Source organism: Hyperoodon ampullatus (assembly GCF_949752795.1).
Source record: "Hyperoodon ampullatus genome assembly, chromosome: 11".
Classification (NCBI taxonomy): Eukaryota; Metazoa; Chordata; class Mammalia; order Artiodactyla; family Ziphiidae; genus Hyperoodon; species Hyperoodon ampullatus.
Window position 1 is genome coordinate 23,149,580 of NC_136924.1, and position 23,224 is coordinate 23,172,803.

Genomic DNA, 23,224 nt, shown 5'->3' on the forward strand with positions numbered 1-23,224 from the left:
GAGCTGGTAAATGACTAGTTTTGGATGTGTCTGTGAGGGTGTTTCCTGAGGAGTTTAGTATGTAGACTGAGTAAAGATCACCCTCACAAATGTGTGTGGGCATCATCTAATCCAGTAAAGGTCTATTAGAACAAAAAAAGTAAAGAAGATTTACTCTCTGCTTGAGCTGGGACATTCATCTCCTCCTGTACTTCAGCACTGGTGCTCCTGATTCCTGGGCCTATGGACTCAGACTGAATTACACCACGGGCTTTCCTGGTCTCCAGTTTGCAGATAGCAGATTGTGGAACTCAGTCTCCATAATCATGTGAGCCAATTCCTATAATAAATATCCTCTTATACATGTCTACCTATACTTCCTATTCATTGTTTCTCTGGAGAGCCCTGACTAATATAATGGTGTTCCAGGCAGAGGGACTAGTATGAGGGTTAAAAATGATTTAATTTGAGTAAAAAAATGATTTAAATGATTCATTATTACTGGAATTTGAAGGTTATATGTGCATGTCTGGGGAGGGTAATGTCATAGGAGATAGGGCTAGGTAGGTGGGTAGGAGACACATAATCAAGGAACTTGTATGCCAAGAAAAAGAAAAACTATTTTCTTTCTCAAGAACAGAGACATATTTGCCGTTTGCAACAACATGGATGGACTTGGAGGGCATTATGCCAAGTGAAATAAGCCAGACAGAGACAAACACTGTATGATCTCACTTATGTGTGGAATCTATAAAATACAACAAGGTAGTGAGTAGATTAAAAAAGAAACAGACTCCCAGATATAGAGGACAAACTAGTGCTTACCAGTGAGGAGAAGGAAGTGGGGAAGGAGCACAGGAGGGGTAGGGGATTAAGAGGTACAAATTATAATATATAAAATAAGCTACAATGATATATTGTACAACACAGGGAATATAGTCAATATTTTATAATAACTATAAATTGAGTATAACCTTTGAAAATTGTGAATCGCTATATTGTACACCTGTAACATATAATATTGTATATCAAATACACTTCAATAAAATGAGAATAAAAGAAAAAAAAGAAAAGAGAGATATGATCAAATTTTTGTTATACAAACATCATCTGGGAGGATGTGAGAGACAGCATAATGCCCAGAAGAAACTGGAAGTAGGGAGATACAGGAAATCTGTAAACCCTTCCACTTACAGAACAAATAGACAAAATAACCCAAGTAAATATAGGGGACAGTCTCTAAGCAGAGGGGATTCCAAATATTCTAAGTCTCTTAGAACCTTCCAAAGTAAGCTCTGGTTGAAGAGCTGACTGAATTTCCTGTGAAAGAAATTTAGCTTGCCATACCTCAACTGCAGAAGTTAACACAAGGGGTTGATTCTTCCCATAGAGAAGATTTTGTCTAATTGGTTCAAACTTAGCTTGGCAAATGAACAACCTTTGATTGCCAGAAAGACAATACCAAAATTCCAAGTGTTCTGTGTATGCATTACAAAGTGGTGAAAAGGAAATTAATCTATGATTTTTTTTAAAGATGAATTCTGTGAAGATTAAAATAATTACTAAATATGGAAAGTACTTAGAAGAGTACTTGGCATACAGTATGCGCTGAATGATTATAAGTAAAAATAATAAAAACCATTTGCTGTAATAATAAATATTAGCTATATATTATTAGCTATAATGATAAATATTCACCTATAATAAACAGAATACATACATTATTAATAATAAATGTAATTATTAATAATAATGTTATTAATAATAATTAATAATGCTATTAATAATAATTGGCCCGAGTCATAAACAAATTTCAAAAAATCAACTTGGTGAGTCAGTCAAGTACTGTCTAAAATCCATGAAATACATTTTTCAAATAATTCACTAAGAAACTGTGGGTCAGACTTAACGCTCACTGCTCTTTAACAGATGCACTGTGATTAAGTATGAACAAAGATGAGACACCGAATTCATTCAGTCATCTTAGCCTGACAATTTAAATTGTTCTGAAATCTCATGGGCAGGGTAAATACCTTCTGTGACAGAGACTTGTTTACTTTCTTGGTAAAGACAACTGATAAATCTCTATTTCTATAAAACAGAAACCCTCTGCCTCCAAATATTTTCAACCTCAAGGTTAATGCTTATTTCCATTTTCTACTAAAATCTTGAAGATTCAGGGCTAAAGACTTGGTTTTGCTTCATTTTTCCCATCAACCATAAAATGTTTCTTTAGGTAAAGTGGGATGAGCTTTGAGAGAATTTGGACCTCAAACTTGTGTGTAATCCTTCACACCTAAGACAATCTCAACAATCTTCAAATACAAAAAATTTAATCTACTTCATATTGAAGCATTGGCTGAAAATTACAATATAAACCCAAACTTTTAAAAAGGAATAGAACCATCTTATAAATATTGAATTAACAGACCAAAACCTCTTTATACTATAATATAAACATGTAGTTAGGTAATTTAAAATAATTTGAGATTCATAATGACTCAAAGTCATGAAGGTAGAAAAAGGCTTTCTTTTCTGTGTTCTATACAACTCAGAGCCAAATCTGGGAATCTGTCATGGACGGTTGTATTTACCATGCAGTATCTGTCCTTTCCTTCTGATAATGACCCCAATTTGCTTGGGTCTCTTACCCCCTCACTCACTCTCAGTTCCTGTGCTTTGGAAAGAATTTCTTGCATATCATCTTCAGGGATGAATATACTCCTCTAAACTGCTGTGGTAGGTGGCTTGTAAGCTGGCCCCATTGATTACTGTTTCCTGGTATGAACAGCTTTAAGCAATTGGCCCTCCCCTTGAGTAACTTGCTTCTAACAAAGGGAATGCCTCAACATCATGAGGATTTCACTTCCATGATTAGAATACAAAGATTCTGTCTTCCACCTTACTAGAAGACCCTCTCCCTTGCTGGCTTTGATGAAGCAAGTTGCTATGTTGAGGCCCATGGCAAAGAATTTAGGAAAACTGCTGGCCTACAGCCACTGAGGAAATGAGGCCCTCAGCCAAACAGCCCAAAAGGAACCGAATCCTGCAGATCATGTAAGTGAGCTTGGAAGTGGATTCTTCCTCAGTTGTGCCTTCAGGTGAGCCCCCTGCCTTGGCCAACACGTAGACTGAAGCTTTGTGAGATAGCCTAAAGAAGAACCCGGGTAAGCCATGTCCAGACTCCTGACCACAGAAACTATGAGATAAAAAAAAGGCATGTTGTTTTAAGGTGCTAAATTTTATAGTAATTTGTTATGCAGCAATAGACAGCTAATACATCTGGCCACTTATGCTTCCCTGACCAGGGTATTTCATTCAGGGTTGAGCACATGACCCAATTCACAACAATAAAAGTTAAACTCAAAACAAGAGGCTTTTGTTAATCCACCTTCCCCCTGCTACACACATAGGGCATTGTGAGGACATAGGCTTGGTGGTGTTGGCATTCTTACTCAGGAGAGAGACTTTGGAACCTGAGAAAGAAGCCAGCGTGGAGGAGAACAGAGCTGAGAAAGGGAAAGAGGCCGGGTCCTAATGTACTCTTTTGAGACCTCAGGATCAAGCTGCACCTGAAACTTGAGTTTCCCTTAGATTTTTGGATATATCCCTTACATATTTTTCAAATATAAAAAATCTGTTTTATACTTTGAAAAAATACCTTTTTGCTTAAGCCAGTTTGAGCTCTAAGATCCAAGATACATCATAAAACAGCAATTTCATTTCTTGCTTTTGGTCTTGTAAACAATATTTTACTCTCTGTATAAAATAGTGATTAGTTATTGATAGATCTAAAAAATTGGCGGTTAGTGAAGGAAGTCTTTACCCCAGCACCTCTTGATTCTAAAATAGAATTTTTAAAAGGTTTATTTATTATTTATTTATTTTATTTATTTATTTTTGGCTGCACTGGGTCTTAGCTGCAGCACGCGGGATCTTTTGTTGTGGCACGCAGGCTCTTTGTTGTGGTGCATGGGCTTCTCTCTAGATGTGGCGTGCGGGTTTTCTCTTCTCTAGTTGTGGTGCACAGGCTCCAGGGCATGTGGGCTCTGTAGTTTGCAGCACGCGAGCTCAGTAGTTGTGGCGTGTGGACTTACTTTTCCCGTGGCATGTGGGATCTTAGTTCCCTGACCAGGAATCAAACCCATGTCCCCTGCATTGCAAGGTGGATTCTTTACCACTGGACCACCAGTGAAGTTCCTAAAATAAATTTTTAAAAATAAAATACTGGGACTTCCCTGGCGGTCCAGTGGCTAAGACTTCGCCTTCCAATGCAGGCGGTGCAGATTCAATCCCTGGTTGGGGAGCTAGGATCCCACCTGCCTTGCAGCCAAAAAAACAAAACATAAAAAAACAGAAGCAATATTGTAACAAATTCAATAAAGACTTTAAAAATGGTCCACATCAAAAAAAATCTTGAAAAAAAAATAAAATAAAATACTAAGACCAACTCAGTAGCATTTATATGGCTAGCTGATATTAGAAAGAGCAACACTGACACTGCTTTGTGTCACTATCTTGCTATAGTCACTGTGTATTTTGGTTTAAAAAATAATATACATGGGCTTCCCTGGTGGCACAGTGGTTGAGAGTCCGCCTGCCCATGCAGGGGACACGGGTTCATGCCCCGGTCTGGGAAGATCCCACACGCCGTGGAGCGGCTGGGCCCGTGAGCCATGGCTGCTGAGCCTGCGCGTCCGGAGCCTGTGCTTCGCAACGGGAGAGGCCACAACAATGAGAGGCCCACATACCGCAAAAATAAATAAATGAATGAATGAATGAATGAATGAATAAATGAATAAATAAATAAATAAATATATACAAATAACATTTTCCAACATGTGACTTCCTACTGTGTCCACAGGATACTTTACTCTATGTTGGATTATTCTAGCAGTCAAATAACCTCTTAAGGTCCATGGATAGCTAGCAAAGTCTGTCCAGATTCTACTATAGTTGTATTAATATGTGAAAACATCCTTCCTGTTTTTATGATCACAGCCTGAAATTTTACATGAATGTATCTATGTTTTCAATGTCAGTGTATATATTTTATTTAATGAATTTTTGTTTCTTTCATGGATAGACTATATAGTATTGTATCTTGAGCTTCTATTTTCTTCTCTATGGGGTTTGACAAATGTAAGCTTCTGCTATGGATTATATCAAACATGGTTTAATTGAAAATAACTATGTACTCATAGTTCACCTAATGGGTCACAGATAAGTAACTTAGGACCATCCATGTAATAATACAACAATAAAAACAACAATATTTTTGTAGTTTTAGATGTGCTTTGAGTAAAATAGTGGGAACAAAAGTTTATGACATCCTATCAAGGCCAAGTGCTAGTTCAACTGTACATCCAAAACCAGGTATCTCTTTGACTCATTCCCAATCCTCTGAACTATCCATGACTAAATTCATATCAGGATAATAAAAATAATGCTTTTGCATGACAAAGAATACCAAATATAAAAATAATGTAGGAAAAGAGGTTAGCAATAATATAATAAACCTTAGGTTGTAGCATTCATTTATAGGAACCACAGTGATCCTCAAATCAAATACACATTATGAATTAACTAAATGTGGTGATAAAAAATAGGTTTATTGAGACTGTATGCTTAATCTCAGTAGAGCTGTCCATTTTAACTTGTTACATATTCTAGAATAGAATCGTGCATTCTCTTTCTTCCTTTCCTTGATTTTAATAGCATTTTGTAAGTAGAGGGTGGTTTAGGCCCATGTAGTATGAGCTCTGGCAACTTTTCTAAGTTTAAGAAGTAAAGAGCAAACTCCTATGTGACCATGGGCAAAACATCTCTATGGGTCCCTTTCCTCATCTATAAAATTAGGAGAATCTATATAATGAGTATTTACCTTATAGGGTTTTTAAGAGTTTAGATGAGATAATACTTAGAACAGTGCTTAGCTTATGATAAATCCTCAATAAATGTTAACGGCCATTATTTTACCACTATGACTATTGTTATCATAGGCATCATCATCATTATATGGCTTTCAAGGGTCTCCATTATTGGGCTTACTCTTCCCCAACTTCATTCATATTCCCTTCCCTCCATATTAAGGAAATGTCTTCTTATACTCGTTACATGCTTCATGCCTTCTTGACCCCTGTTTTTGCTCATGCTAGCCTTTCTACATGTTGTGTCCTGTGGCTACCTCATCCTCATTTTCAACATCCTCATGGCTTTATTTTATTAGTCCTTCATTGTTCTTCCATGTCCTCCACAAGACCTTCTGGGGTACTCCCAGTAGGAATAATTTCTTCTTCCTATAAACTCCCACAGAACATCACTGGTGTCTCTTACATGGCAGTTTTCATTTTTGATGTTGTGTGATGCTTATGTATGTATATGTCTTATATTTCACCAGACTTTAAACACCTAAATGATGCAAGCCATGTCTTATCATCTCTTTGTCACAATAGTACCTAGTAGAGTGTTTCTTTTATTTGCTTCACAAAAGAACGACTAGAAGAATAAAGTTAGATAGAACTGAATCTCTTCTGCCACTTACTAGCTACTTAGCCATCCTGAGCCTTAGGTTCCTTTTCTCGAAGATGAGAGTTAAAAATTATGCTTATATCACAGGATTGTTCTGTGGTTAAATGGAAATAATTCATGTAATGTGCTAGGCATAGAAGTTGGTACATACTTTTCAATACACATACATTTTATAAAGTGGACAACTGTAGAGTGCTCAGCAGTTATAAAGTACAGCGATCACGTTTATAATAAAAAACCATCAAATATAAGAGAAAGAGTAATAGAGCATGTAGTAATGACCTGATGGTTTTGGTCCAACAACTACATCAGAACGGGATGAGTGACAAGTAATGTAGCCATAGCATCACTAAGACTGCGGATTTAAAAAGAATGAGGTCATTGACTTTGATTCTCCATAAGGGCCCTAGATATTTATGCCATTTAAAAATATGTATAATAAAACCAGAGCTCAAAAATAATATATAGAAGGCTCTCTGGTATATGTTAAGCCTCAAAGAAATGAATATAGTGAACTGAAACTTTGACATTTTATCACAAAGATGGCAAAGCTCAGTGGTGATAATATCTGGAAAGAGTACTGATAATGTTAATTGTTTTACATATTTTTAAATTGGTTTGTGTTCTATAGGGAGCCAAAGAGAATGTTATAATAACATAAGGTCATAATAATGGTAGGAATTTTATGGTTAAAAATGCTAAAATGATTTGAAAACTTCCTTCTATGATTTCCCTACTATCTTTGAAGTGTTTTGGGGGTTTCAGTAAGTCAGTAAGATATATACATTATCTAGTGAGAATCTATTTGTTTCTCTAGGCCGTTAAACTGTTGGCAGCACATTATTCAATTATCTATGACTTGCTCTGGTTAACAAATTTGTATTGTCTGGAAGATAAGTTCAGTCCTATTCAATACATTATTAAAGTTATATTATCTGCTCCTAAAAAACAGAGTTGAGTGTAGAATTATTTCTTTCTTTGGCATTTTACAAATATAAATGGGCTCATTTCCAGTAACAAAAGATTACCACTGCACAAGGCATGCTAGAAAGGAGTGCTCGTAATATCACATTTTAAATAATTGGAAATGTATTTAAATATATTTTACCCAAACATAAGTGTGACATAAACCATCTGTGTATAATATAAAATTGCATCTGCTTAAATTCTATGGCTACAGATTATAGTGACTATTATGTAAAAAATTACAAAATTATTTCAATAGTTTTATTATTATTAAAAAGCTTTCTGTCTTTAGTATTCAATATAATAAATAGAATTTGGGTGCAATATATTGAAAAGTTTTTACATGTTATTTTACATAGCAATTGAAATTTACTACCTCAATCTTCTAGTACTGAAAGCTAAAAATTTTGGAACTAACTCTTACTCTTTCCTGTCTGTCATGTCTTAGATAATCTGTCATCAAATTCTGATGTGTCTTCCTAGTTCTTCAGATTTGACTTTTCCTTTTATTCTCATTGTTCACCTTATACCTGGAATAAATTATAAATCTCTTTAATATGTTTAATCTGTGTACATAAGAGTTGTAGATATTCAGTACATAATAGATGAAAGAATTACTCATCTGATTTTCTTCTTGGTCTCTCTATTCAGCCACTGAATCTCCGGGGAACTAGCATAAGAAGACAGATTTTCATTTATTATTCATTTCAGGCTCTATATGTGATATAATCATTTAAAAGATAAGTTTAACCAGAATATGTCTATTCATGGGAATATTTCTTATTTATACCTATTTGATGACTAAGGTACATTTGAAATTGATGTCTGTATTGTATAAACATATAAATACATGTATTTATCTAACATAAAGCAAGTCCTCAATAAATATTTTTTTAACGAATGAATGAGTGAGTGAATTTTATACTCAACATGAATGAGTTTAGGCCATTTCCTAGAGGTCTCAAGTGGCTCATCAGTGTGCTAGGTGCTAGAAATTCAGCAGTGAAGACAAACCTCCAATCCTTCCTTCACACAGCTTACAGTTATGGCACTACCTTTAGTTTAAACAGGGATTTAATTGTTTTAAAAATAGTTTCATATTGAGAGAAGCCATTTTTTTTTGAGAGAAGCCATTTTTTAAATAACAGATTATTGAACTCATAAAAGAGCTTTAAAAACATTTGGCATGATTTGATCAATAAATAAATTTCAAGGAACAAAATAAAAAGAAGTGGAGTATGAACGTATATATCAAAAGGGTCTTAAGAAACCTATCAACCAATTGTAATATAATTTACATTGGTAGCAAGATAATTCAACAAACAAAAGGTTAAAAAATAAACAGCGAATTGGGGACATTTAAACATCAAATGGCTCATGAATATTAAGGAATTATTGTTTGATCTTTATTTAGATGTGGTAATGATATTTTGTCTTATTTTTAAGTCCTTATCTTTCAAAGTTATACACAAAACATTAACAGATGAGATAACATAAGTCTAAGATTTTCTTCAAATGACCCCAGGTGTATATAAGAGTGAATACTTGGTATGGAGGAAAACAAGATTGGTCCTCTGTTGATAGGTTTTAAAGCTAGGTGATGGGTACATGAGTGTTCTAAATACTATTCTCTTTATTTTTGTATATGTTTGAAATTTTACATAATAAAAAAAATTTTTTAAGTCATGTTGGTAGAACTATAGGAGAAAGTTTGAAAACGTAATTTTGATCTTTTAGGAAAAAAAGTGGCATTGGATAAAATGCTTTCATACCTTGTTCCCTAAATGCTTTAACTGATGCATTTTATTTAAATATTTTTACTATATATTACTGAATTCCCAGTTAGCTAAGACAACAAATTAAATGGTGGAGTCATGATCTGTATTTTGCCAAGAATTTTAATTTTACTGATTTTATTGACTGTATGCTCCTCCTAGATAGGGCATTTAGTCAGACAAGTTACAAAACTCCAATAACATAATAAAAATGTTAGTTTCCTTGTATATATAAATCTCTTCTGAATATCTACCTTTTTGGTGATTTTGAACATGAAATTCTTTTACTTTTTTCTTTTTTTTTTTTAGCCTGTGCCATGAGGGATCTTAGTCCCCAGACCAGGGATCAAACCCATGCCCCCTGCAGTGGAAGCTTGGAGTCTTAACCACTGGACCACCAGCGAAGTCCTGAACATGAACTTCTCTAATAGCTCAATGCCATGAGGTCAAACACTGATTTGGTCAAAAATGCTGTTTTTGATTGGATCAAGCAAAACACTTCCCAAAGTGCAGCAGCAGCACAACTTGTTATATTTGCAATAAGAAAATATTGGTAAGGACTCTAAAAGTTTTTTAAGAAAGAACTTCACAAGGAGATGAAGTACAAATGGAAATGCCACAGAAAGTGGAATGTAGGGCAAATTCCTGAGGAGATCATAGAGAAATAGCAAAAGCTTGTAGGAGTTGGGTCAAAAAAGCTCAGTAGGAAACAGGATGCCACATCTAAGGGACATAAAAGGAAACAGAAAAAAAGAATTCTTTCACTATTTCAGGAACAAAAGAAAGCTAAATGACACACTTTGCTCCTTCAGTAGAGGGAAAGGGAAAGCCAATGGCTCATGATAGTAAAAATGCACAGGCAGTTGGTAATTTAAAAAAATTCTCCTTAAAATAAAGCTGAACTCAAAGTAGCATTACTAGTGTATTGATTGTGAGGTACAAATTTAAGGTGCAAAAGGGAAAATATTTTTAAAAGTTATTCTAATACTATTATAATCTTGTAATTTATATTCAAAGATATCTAAAGAATTGACCATCACATATGATGGAATATTATGCAGCCAATAAAAGTCACATTTTCAAGGATACTAATATTAAATGATAAATGCAGAATCACATATTGTCTGGAAGGGAATGATCAAACTGTTAACAGTAGTATTGCTATATGGTTATTGGTAATTTTCATTTTCTTTATTATTTGTACATTTGTTGGATATTCTACAGTGAAAATTATTTACTTTTATAATTAAATATAACAGTAAAAATATTGTTTAAAGCACCAACTCTTCAATCTCCTATAGTTCAACCCCTACTAGCCCATTTAAATAACTCTTGTGAAGGTTGTCAATTATCAGCTCTTTGCCAAATCATAAGAATGCTTTTTGCTTTTATTCTCTGGTTCTCTGTAACATTTGACATTGTTGACCACCCCATAGTAAAATTCTCTGCTTCCTTGGCCTGGCTGTTCTAATTTAACCACACGTCAGCCATCATGTGGAAGATCGCAATGGTTCTCTGTCTTTACCACAATCCATTCTCTATGTTGCCACCAGGGCAAACCTGACCACATCACTCCATTGCTTTCATCCTTTCAAAGACTTCTCATAGCACATAAGGTGAGTTACTCAGGACTTGCTCAATTGCAAGTGACCTACTGAATACAAAAGGACAGTTTCAGGTCCAGGAATTTAAGTCAGTCCTCAGATCTTTCTTCCTTGCTTCTGTTTTCTCTTATAGTTGCATCTCTTATAAGCAGATGAGCTTCTCTCAGAGATTCGGATGAGAGGGCAGTGCCATGGATAATTTCAGATTTTTATATCACCCTGGCTAGCAACTTCAAGGCCAAAAGGGATACCTTCTCTTTCATTATTTATGAAGTCCAAGGCAAAGTCTTTGAATAATACGTCAGAGAATAATATGTTTACGCCTTAGATTAATTACAAAGGCCAAGAGGGCAGGCCCATGAAACAGGTCCAATCCTGTGGACAGAGGGATAATATATATGATTGGCAGCCTGATCAATGTGGAATGCCCAAGGGGAAATTCTTTAAAGGAAAATAGGAACACTGTTAATAAGAGAAGGGGTGAGGAATACTGTGAAGATGAAAAAACAAATATCCCTTATACAAGGTAATATCCAGTCTCCCTAGCCTAGCACTCTTGAACTTTCTTGGACTGGCCTCTGTCTATTTCTCTAGCCTAATCTTTTTGCCATTTACTCCCAAGAAGTCTACAATCGAACCATGCTGAACTTTCTGCTCTTTTCTGAATAGGCTGTGTTAGGCAGAAGAGTGGCCCCCAAAGATGTCCACACCCTAATTCTTGGAACCTGTGAATGTTATCTTACAGGACAAAAGGTATGCTGCAGACGTGATTAAGGTTAAAGACCTTGAGATGGGGAGATTATCTTGGATTATCAAGGTTGGCCCAATCTAATCATATGAGTTCTAAAATGCAGAGAACCTTTCTCAGATTCAGAGAACCAGAGAGATGGCAGTGTGAGAAGAACTTGACCCACTGTTGCTGGCTTTGAAGACTAGGGAAGAGGGCCACAAACCAAAGAATGTAGGTGGCCTCTAGAGGTCTCTAGAAGGAAAAGGCAAGGAAATGGGTTCTTCCCTAGAGCCTCCAAAAAGTAATGCAGTCCTACTGACATTTTGATTTTAGCCCAGTGAGACTTGTGTCAGACTCAGGACTTATCACAGAACTGAAAGATAGTATACTTGTATTGTTTAAGCCCCATGTCTATGGTAACTTGTTACAGCAGTGATAGGAAACTAATACATTAGGCATGTTATTTCATACTTTTGTAGAGGAGGAAAAAGTTTTCCTTGAGTCTCTTAGGGTCACTGGCTAGGTCTGAAAATTAAACTGACAAAGACAGATTAATAGGAGAAAGGCATAAAAGTTTATTTAATATAAGTTTTATGTGAAACAGGGGCTTTCAGAAGGAAATGAAGACCCAAAGAAATGGTCATTTTATGCACAGCTGTGGAGGAATATGATAGATTAAGGAGCATGAGGTAATTGTAGTAACTTGGGGAAACTTAGCAAGGGCTATTTATTAGGATTCTTTTCAGCGTCCCTTTGTCTTTGTAGATAAAGGGGCTCCTTTCCTCTGGGTATAGGGAGGACACCTCTCACATGAGGAACTTGTAACCTATTTCAGGGAAGAAGGCTGAGGAGAGGTGGTCAAAGTGACCTTCTTGCTTCTGTTGTTTTCTCAAACTCCTTCAGCTTAAAATATGCAATATGCTAAGGTGCCATATTTTGGAGTAGCATGTCCTGAACTCTTGCTTTGCATATTCTGGCCATTTCATGTAAAATATCTTCCCTACTGACCCTCCCCACTCACCCAGTGTGTTTGGTGAATGCCTACCGTTGTTCAAAATATAACTCAGATGTTAGTCTCTCTCTGAAGCCTTCTTTAGTATCAGCCCCAGGAAGATGTGAGCAGTTCTTTCCTTTGGCCGCACAACATTCTCTGCATTATTCTGCTATAGTACTTAACACACTATATCCTATTCCCCGATGTAAACCACAGGTCAAACGATGTTAGAAGCATAATACATTTTAATAACTGTTGGTGAATGCATGAAAAGTCACTGCACTGATTACTCATTTTGAAATTTAAATAGGAAGGAGAAAGAGTTGGAAACTGTAAAATGTTCAGCATATTGCAAAAAGAGAAAATGAATATAACATTATATATTTAACTTCTATCATCATAAAAATGCTGGAAATCAATCAGTAGTGGAAAATTTTTCAAATACATTGAAGATAACACATTTTTATTACAGGAAAATCTTGTCTTAATTACTTAATATAATCTCCTGTGTCAGTAACTGAACTAATAAATTTGGGGGGTAAGAAATTGGTTATAATCAATCTTTCTTGACGTAGCAAGGTTTTAGACTGAATTATAAACATCAATAAACTTGGAAAATATGGTATTTTTCCTAATGGCATTAATTAATATCTAATGTTATCACCTAGAATCTGGCCAATACATTTATGTAAAGCCAGCCTGCGAGATGGTCCCCAAAGTATTCTTGCCTCCTGAAATTCACTCCCTTGAGTAGTCCCCTTCCATACTGAATAGGGCTATTCTATGTGATAAATAGGACTTTGTAAAAGTAACAATGTATGACTTCTGAGGCTAGATCATAAATGATATTGCTGCTTCCACCTTACTCTCTTGACTTGCTCATTCTGGGGAAGGACAGACAGTGCTGTGAGGATGCTCAAGCAGTCCTGTGGAGGAACCAATTAGAGAAGAACTGAGGTCTCCCAGCAACAAGTAGCACCAAAATGCCAGCTGTTTAAGTGAGCCACTTTGGAATCAGGTTCCCAGTCAAACTCGAAGATAATTGTATCCCTGGTCCATTTCTTGATTGCAAGCTCACAAGAGATCCTGAACAGTAATTACTCAGCTAAGTTGCTCTCAAATTCCTGACCCACAGAAACTGTGAGAGATAACAAGTCTATTGTTGTTTTAAGTCATTAAGTTTTGGGGTAGTTTTTTATGCAGCAATAGGTAACTAGCATCCCACTTGCAGAATAGAACATATAGACAAAATTCACCATTTTTGGTGAATAAAGTACTTCCTCATGTTAGCCATGAATTTTAAAAAAAGAAAAAGTTATTATCCTTTCACCATCAGCCTTAGCCTTACAAACCATTAAACTGGAGAGTTTCAAAGCAGAAGGAAGATAACCTTAGAGCACTCTGTTTCTTTTGGATTTTATACTAAAAAAAAAAATGAAGTACCAGCCTTGATATCCCACTGTCAGTTCTAAGTGATCAGTGATCAGTGGTGAAAATGGATCACTTCCTCCAGATTCTTTTCTACCGTTGGAGCATGTGAATGTGGATGGTGTGATGGTTAATTTTATGTGTCAACTTGACCACAAGGTGCCCAGGCATTACTCAGATGGAACATTATTTTGGGTGTGTCTGAGAGGGTGTTTCCTGGTGAGATTAATACTTGAAGGAAGACTGAATAAAGCTTATTTTCCTCTTTTATGCGGGTGGGCCTCATCCAATAAATTGAAGACCTGAGTAGACCAAAAAGGCTAAATAAGAGAGAGCTTCTCCTGCCTGACTGCTGAATTAGGACATTGGTCTTTTCTGATCTTCAGAATCAGACAGAAACATTGGCTTTTTTTGGGTCTTGAACCTGCTGGGTTTTGGACTTAGACTGGAACTACACATCAGCTCTCCTGGGCCTCCAGCTTGCCAACTGCAGATCTTTGGACTTGTCAGCCTCTATAATTGTGTGAGCCAATTCCTTAAAATAAATCTGTCTATCTATCTATCTAATCTAACTACCTATATATCTATCTATTATCTATCTATTCTACTCTACTACATCTATATCTATATTATATACATTACATATTATAATATAGAATAATAAATATATATTAATATGTGATATATATAGGATATGTATATATATGTATAAATCCTATTGGTTCTGTTTCTCTGGAGAATGCTGACTCACACAGGTGGTGAGATTCATAATGTGACTTCAGAAAAACGAGAAAGAAATGACACACTGTACGTCTTGCTCTGGATAAGGTTCAGAAGAGAAATAGAACTTTGGGGCTTTTCTGTTTTCCCGAAGAAAAGATGAGAAGGCATAAAAGCTACCTTCCATCTTTCAAGTCTGATCTTCCTGTGGCTTGTCATACTTTTCCTATTTTAGAGAACCTGTGGATGGACACACACTCAGTATGTCTCTATAATTACTGCTTCAAGTGTGACCGCTGCAGAACAAATGGCTTGATGTCATCTCACCTAAAGCATCAAGGAGGATGTTTTAGGTAGGGAGAAGAGAATGATGAAGAAGGGCAAAGGAAGAGCAGCCTAGGCCTAACTGTGTGGACACAGAAAGTGATGAATTGGTTCAGGCACAGACCAGAACTGCCCCTTGGCTGTTGAGTTAACACAGACACACTCTGGTAAATGCCCTAAAGAAGATGAATTAAATGAAACACTTTAGTTCTAAAGAAAGTATTTCCTGCAAAAGAGTAAGACGGGGTACAAATAAAAGAAAAAGACCTTCATTCTACCTTAACTTATTCAATTCTGAGAAAGTAACACATTATAGTTGAAATGCTTTCTGCTCATAAGGTAAATTTTGAATCAGATATTTATGATTCTGATAAACTTTTTCACATGAATCTATAAATACCTAGCCCAAGGTATTATTGGTACCACTGTTTACAAGTCAGTTAGAGTATTTTTGCAGACTTGCTATAAAACTGCTTCAGTTTAGAGAGAATGGCTAAATGTTTGTCTTTAGTGTCCTGAAATTTAATAGTAGAGCTGTGTAGCAGAGTTCAGTCTTTCTAAGCAGGAATGGAAAAGTGGTTCAAGTTATTATTTTTTTGCCATCTTATGACTGCTGGTATGTAATTAGTACTTTAATTTTAAAGTATAAGTATCTATTTATCAGGCTGCAGAAGTAAAAGTTTTCCCCTTGCTCTATGCATAGGTAGGGAAGCTACTGAGTGACCTCTGCAGGGATGGTAGCAGGAGTTCATGGGATGCAGCCAAGATCTAGTGTTATCTCTTCCCCTTGTCTAAATTCAGAGAAACTAGACAATAAAAAAGGTAAGATTTTTACTACATTAGAGTGTAGATTCTAGGCAGTTCTTAGGATTAGGCAATAAAAGTGAGCTCTACAAGGGCAGAAACTTTGCTGCTTTCCTTTCCTGATCAAACCTAAGCACCTATGCACTTAATGAGTATTTCTTGAATGGATGAAGGAGCTAGGAAATGCTCAAAAGAAAACATAGTCAAGTGAAGAAATGGCACCTATGGAAGTCAAGACTCACTAACTCTGGGAATTACCTGGCCCCTGTCCTGGACTAGGTTTTGATTTTTATAGCAACAGAACACTTAACTGGAATCACCTCTAGCTTATGGCTTTAATCTTGGATCTACAGACTCCAAGAAGTAGGGTCAAGCCTTGGGTGGTCAGTAAAGACCCCAAAGTGATATGCAAAATTTTGTATGCAATCATACATTTTTCTGAGATTTCTTAGCTTTCATCAGAGTCTCAAAAGAATCTGTAACCCATAAAAAGTTAAGAGCTACTGCTCAACAGAAAAATTTAGAAGACGACAGCCTCTCTGAAAGAGCCATTTGAGAAGACATCTGAGAGGAAGCTGAGCTGTGGGGCTGCCTAGAGGAAGAGTGTTGCAGGCACAGGGTGCAACATATTAAAGGCCCAATGTGGTGGTGAGGTTGGTACGTTTGAAGAACGATAAGAAGGCCTCTGTCATGGGGCAGAGTTAGGAAAGGGAGAGTGGTAGAAAATGAGTAGGAAAGGTAGTTGGGAGCCAGATCATGCAGGATATTGTAAGTGATTGTAAGAATTTTATCATTTTCTGACTATAAGATGTTATTGATTAAAGTACATGGTCAGGGAGGCAGAATAAGTATTCACAATCTATGACAGTGACAGGCTGTCTTTGAAACTTTATTTCCTGGGTAGGACAAAAAAAAAAAAAAAACCCTAGGAACTCTGAAGATATAGTCAAATATCTGATGAGCACCAAATAACTACTCTTAAGGTAGATGTGCTTGAAAATGACTAATAAGGAACATACTGTGTTATTACTTAAGCTATCAGGATGGGTATTGATTTAGTTCTTTAAAGAAAGCTTCTTATTTCTGGAGAGTTGAATGAATTTATATTTCCCAGAGACCCAGTTCTTAGCAAGGGAGTTATTTTGGTGTATGGCAATACTTAGGTATTTTCACTTAGGTGATCTTTCAGATATACAGGGAATTTGCATAATAAATTTTGCATGCATATATCTCCTCTCTCCTTTGTTGCAAAGGAAGTCAAGTAATAAATATTATTCCTCAGTAAATGGTTCAACAAAAGAAAACAAATATTTACAATAGTGATCTGTGATAAGGAGAGGAGGATGAGAAGGCTTAACCTACAGTTTATGCCAAAATTTTTTATCTGGAGGAAATAACTGGAGTGGGTATTTCTAATCACTCAATAAATAGGTACTTATTAAGGGTTATTATATAAAATGAAAACTGCTAAGTGTAGTAGGAAGGTTGTAAAATTTGGACCTCATTTATTCATTCATTTATTATTCTTTCCTTCAAATAGACTAATACCTATCATGTACATACCTACATGTACCAGGTACTGTGCTAGGAGCCGAAAATAAAAGAAAAAGTTTTAATTACAACTACAAATAATTAAGAGTCTAGTAAGAATTCAACAGAGTAAAAGTGGCTTCTAAGTCTAAATAAAAATGGGGTCAGCATATGTCTTCACAACAGACTGTTCATCTCTGGCTGCTCTTTGGAGTTTCTCTTCTCCCTTTCTGCTTTGATTTTGCTTTTAATCAACAGAACTGTCAGCATAAGTGGATATATCAGATGGCAATCCAACTGGACAAATGCCTAATTCTCATGGTCAGTTTAGATGACTGCTTTCAGTTCCTTCTGCTCATCCTCTGAAAGTGCTGCAGAGCTCACTTCAGTATTTTCCATCCATAATCCCTCTGTGGTCTTTAGATGTGTGCACACACTGGCTACTTCATGGAAAGCCCTACCTCTCTATTCATAGAGAAAGCTTATGTGATTTAAATGATGCTTAGCTCTCATTTCAGTACTTGGACATCAGGCAATTAATTAATTCTTGCTTTTGCATTTGGAAAGATTCCACTCCGTACTGAATCCTCAGCAGGACAAAGTTCTTATCTTATTAACACATTGGTAGATTAAAATGGTAATGGGAGGGTAATAATCTCTCCAGCCCACAGACACCTCTCAGACCACTAAGTGTCTACCATAGTCATATGACTTTGTAAATACATTTCGGTTTCAGTTACCTATTGCTGTGTAACAAACAATCCCAAATCTTAGAGGATTAAAACAACAAACATTTTATTTTGTTCTGATATTGCAATATGGGCTGGGCTCAGCCAAGCAGTTCTTCCGCTGAGCTTGTGGGAGGTCATTGGTGTAGATATATTCAGCTGGTGGTGCTGCTGGGGGATGCTGGGACAGTTGTGCTTTCCTGCCTTCATGTTGTCTCAGGCTTCTGCCTCTCTATATACACTGTCTCCTCTCCATATTACCTTTCTGCAGGCTGATGGCTTTCTTTACAAGGCACCTCAACGTTGTCAAGAATCCCAGGACTTATTAAGTCTTAGCCCCAGAACTAAAATGCATTATTTCTAACAAATTCTGTTACGGATGGAGAGTCACAGGGCCAACCCAGATTCAAGGTGAGGAAACCACACAGGGGTGTGAATATTCAGAGGCATGGTTCCATGGAGGCCTCTAATAACTATAATAACTATAACTACCTTGAATCGAGCGACCTGCAGACCTGTATCAGACACTCAGGTTGAAAAGGAACCTTAGCATGGTAGGGGTGAGCTCCTTAGGAAGGGTAAAGGGTACTAGTCCTTCATGATCAGGGTCCTACCTGTTTTGTACTTCATCGTTCCAACAATGCTTAATTTTTAGAAGTCATCTTGCCTTTAATCATCCTGGTCCCTTTGTCTGGGACAGCTTTTCCCCACTTTTGACACAGGCTCTCCTCCCACGAGTTCCAGCTCAGGATTCACCTCCTTCAGGAAGCCTTGCTTGATGCTCTCACATTCTGTTAGGTCATCACTTCCAAGCTTCTAGAATATATTCTGCATTAATCTCTTTTACAGACCTTACCATATTGCATTAAAATGTCTGGGAATTTCTTTCATGAGTTTGTTTCCCCAGATAGACTGTGAATACTCTGAAGGTGGGGGCTGAGTCTTATTAACGTGATTCCTGTCACTCCATAAGTACCCAGTAGCAACATGTTAAAACACAGTTGAAACCATAGGAGTGGTTATCCAGAATAATGGAATGCAAATAGATATTGGATGGTTGATTGAATAAATCTATTTCTCTTAGTTACTGGGTAAGAGATATAAACTCTGATTTCAGACCTGGTGAATTTTCAGTAAGCTTCATAAACGTTTCAATTCCTAGCCTGGAAAGAAGAAGCAATATGCCTTGGGCATAACTTTTCAAGAAATATCGATGTTTAACAGCATAAATCTTTCAGGTGGGGGCATATGGCTAAAAATAAATCCATATCATTCTGAAGAGGCTGGCTAAAATTCTGAGTGCATGCATTCATGCTACCAAACACGAAACTATTCTCTTGCTTCTACAAAACAGAATAAAACCTGTAGGAACCCAAATTACTTTGCTAAGTGTGACAAATCCAAACGGCTACAGAGCAAGAAATAACATAAATCAATGGGTCTCTGGGAAAACACCAGGAGTTATTTTGAGGTGAGTGAAATCCAGCCTTCATCCTAAAACCACACTGCATTCCCATAGATCAAGTTTTTAATTTCATGCTATATGGAAAGTGATTTATGCACAATAATTTCAACTACTTGAAAGCCCTAAATAAATGTGAAAGTAACAGGGTGCTACTCAAGCATATGCCTGTGGTATTGGCCTCTCTTCCTTTAAGTACTTTGTGGTGAGCTGTATGCCTGTATTTGACAATTTCCCCCCAAAAACCTAAAAGCAGATGCTGCAGGGGTTTGGATTACCAGGTGACTCACAGTGCTCGAATTTGATATGCCATTGCTAAGGCAATGAAACGTCATAAACATTATTTTCCAGCTACCATCTTTTTCCTGTTTTCAGAATCTGTTGTTCTAAAAGGAAGGGATACAGTGGCAAGAACTCTTGATGAGGAAGCAGAAGAGTTGGGTTCTAAGTATGGCTCTGCAACTCCTTAGCCATGTGATGCTGGACAAGTCATCTGACCTCTATGGGTTTATAAGATTACTCACTGATAAAATATCACTGGAGAGAAAAATAAAAATCTAGATGTCTGCTGTTTTTTCCTCTAAGAATATGTGATTTTCCACAATCCATGGCTGTGGTACCTTTTATAACTGAGGTTTTACTTTAGAACTTTAATATTTTAAATCATGCTTGCAACTTGGATTATTAGGAGCTTCTGGCTGGTACCATTGGGTAGATGAAGCCCAGCCTTCCAATCTTGGCCCATGAAGAAATAACATACAAAAAACTGAATCAGCAGTCAGGAGGTCACAGACTAATTGCTTAAATTAACTAGCTTTCAGTTTCCTCATCTGTCAAATGAAGGGTTGGGTTTGATAATCTAAAGTCCTTCCACCTGTGAACAGTCTCCACCATGAGTCTTAGGGCCTATTTCCCCTCATTTTAAGAGATGAGTAATTAAAGCCCTGAGACTGTGTGTGTGTGATTTGTCTGGGGCTCCACAGCTGTTTAGGGATGGAAACTTCTAGCAGGCAGAGGACAACCTCAAAATGTTAGATCCTGTTAGTTTCAGGGGATCCACTAGCACAACAATAACATAATAAAACCACAGCTATTCATGTTAATTTAATATTTACTACAGGCCAAGTACTTCATTAAGTAATAATTACATGCATTATTTCTTTGGATCCTCACATGAATTCTACAAAGTGCGCGACTGCTATCCCCAAATTGTAGATGTAGGCTGGAGTAATTAAATAACTTGCCAGGTTCACATTGCTAGTAGCAATGTTAGAGGCAAAGCTATATCCAGGCCATTCTGACTTTAAAATCTATTATACTGCCTCCTACGAGCAGTCAACGTTTAAAATTCTATCTCCTCCATATTCTTTCTCCTTCTGTATTGAGCACCATCAATAAGTGAAGCCTTGCTCCTCTGAACTCCTAAAGCCCCATTAGGTGTAACCCACGGGAATCTGTCAAACACTGCCTTGAATCATCATTATTCAGGTACACGTCATTTTCCTAAATTAAGCCTTAGTCTTTCTGAGGACAGAAAAGTTTTCCTAGATTCCTTCTGCCCTTCAAGATTCTTTGCATAGAGTGACTGTTTAGAAATATCTGTGGTTGAAACGAGTCCCCTTCTGCGGTAAGTTCACCTCAGTAGAGAGATATGATTTTATTTTAAATATGAAGGACCCCTCCATTCTGCTTGCTCATTGATCACACTCATCTGGATTCTTTAGCTGTGTGAAACATAAGAACAAGGTGGAACAGATGACATCCAGAGGAGGGCAAGCCACTCTAATTTTTGTTGACTGGCCCATTGAAATGTTAATGAGGTAGAATTACCGCCCTGGGCTACAGCAGACCTGGAGCTCTTCTGCCTTGTTATTCATTTTTTCCTGTGGGGTTCACAACCCAGGCAGACAGTTTCTTTCTGCCAGGCAAACCCCAAACCTCTTGGTGAAGTGACAAGAAATATCCACCCTAGTACGCATCTTCCTAGCAAGGCCTAAGGCAGAGTACTGACTTTCTCCGTAGTTCCCAGGCAATCCAATCTGCCATAAAGTACAGTTCAGAGCACCATGCTACAGGGAAAAACAAGCAAACAGAAAAGAAAAAAGTCCAATCTGTATACTGATTTTGTCTAACGTGGCATTTCTGTCTAACTGCGGGTGGCCACAGTTCTCCCATGCTGCTGCCAGATTAATTCTTCCCGAACACGGCTCCAACGATGCACTAGCTCTACCTCCTAAAACAGGCAGCCTGGGAATGCAAGGTTTGCCACAGTTTGGCTCCAACCTATATTTACATCTTTTGTTCCTATTATTTCAAATTCCAACCAACAATCTACTATATTTATTCTATATGTTTCCATGCCTTTAAATGTGTGTGGTTTCTTTCAGTAAGTCAAAAGTCTAGCTATGCTTTAAATTCCAGCAGCTCACTTGCCCCAGCATAAAAACCTACTCTGACTGCACCTCTTGGCAGAAATATCTCCTCCCTCTGCTAACACTGGTTTTCTCAGAGCATTTATACGTTTTCTTGTCTGGCTCATCTTTGTTCAAACTGCAGAGACTAGTCTAATGCCTAGCACGTGACAGGAATACCAATAAATGTTTGTTGAACAAACATTGATTTTTACTTCATGTGGCTTTGGAAACAAAATATAAAATTTACACAGAATCGTCACTTGCAAGGGTCATAGACAATTCCCAGTTTTCAAGGACTGAGGGCTCTGGAGTCTCCTCAGCACTTTCAGGGCCAAGTGCTATACTTGGGTACCTCGAGACTTCCCTGTTGCAGGCAGCTGACACTGAATAATATGAATGTACTTGATTTCCTGAGCGCCTGCTCTGTGCTCAATCACTTCACATTCACAACCCTAGTCCTCTTGGAGACATACTGATGATGGCTATCTCGCTTTAGAGAAGACGGATGAACACTGCTCAGAGATCAACAGCCTTGCCCAGAGCTGCACTGACAGTGAGTGCCAGTGCCACGAGTCACATCCAGGTCTGGCTGCCCCCAGATCTAGCTTTTCTCCCACCACCCCATGTTACCTCTTTGAACTGCACAGTAGGTTCTATGTAAGTTTCTGTTATTTCTCTGTCACTTCTCTGAGGTTCATTTCCCACTCCTGCAGTGTCACAAAAGGCCACTTACGCCCGCCAGTGACCTGCTTCCTCTAATAGGATTTCCGATGGCTGTGGCGTCATTTCAGCGTCTGCATGGTCTGCTCCTCTCTACCCAGCGAAGAGCTCCCAGGGGGCACTGGCAGCCTGGCAGCAGGTCATTTCAGCTGCTTGTTTTTGCTGCCCTCTCAGTCCATACTGCTTATTTCAAATCTTCCTGTGGTATATCACTTACTTGCCCTGAATTCCCATTTTACCCTCCAGAAGGGAAGGTCTCAATCTCAGAGACCTGTAAGTCACAATTGTGGCAACTCTCAAAGGAGCATCAGGGAAGAGTAGAAACCTTACTGTCAGACTTACTAATTGAGATGTGTGGAAAATTCTACTGAGACTCGTTTAATGAAGATTACCTTTGAACTACATATGAAGAAATGGTTTTCTGGGCCTTGAAGAGGTCCATGATAGGGATATGTGTGTAGAGAGAGAGTGAGAGAGGAACTCTAAATTAAGAAAGCAGAACTATTTCCAAGCAC

At 37.3% G+C, this 23,224-nt stretch overlaps 1 protein-coding gene across 8 annotated transcripts in view; it reads right to left on the reverse strand.

The window, feature by feature from the left end:
* ANKS1B (ankyrin repeat and sterile alpha motif domain containing 1B) overlaps positions 1-23,224 on the reverse strand; it is a gene marked incomplete at both ends in the record, with an annotated part of 1,147,860 nt that overhangs the window by 428,773 nt on the left and 695,863 nt on the right. The gene's annotated exons all lie outside the window — the stretch shown is intronic.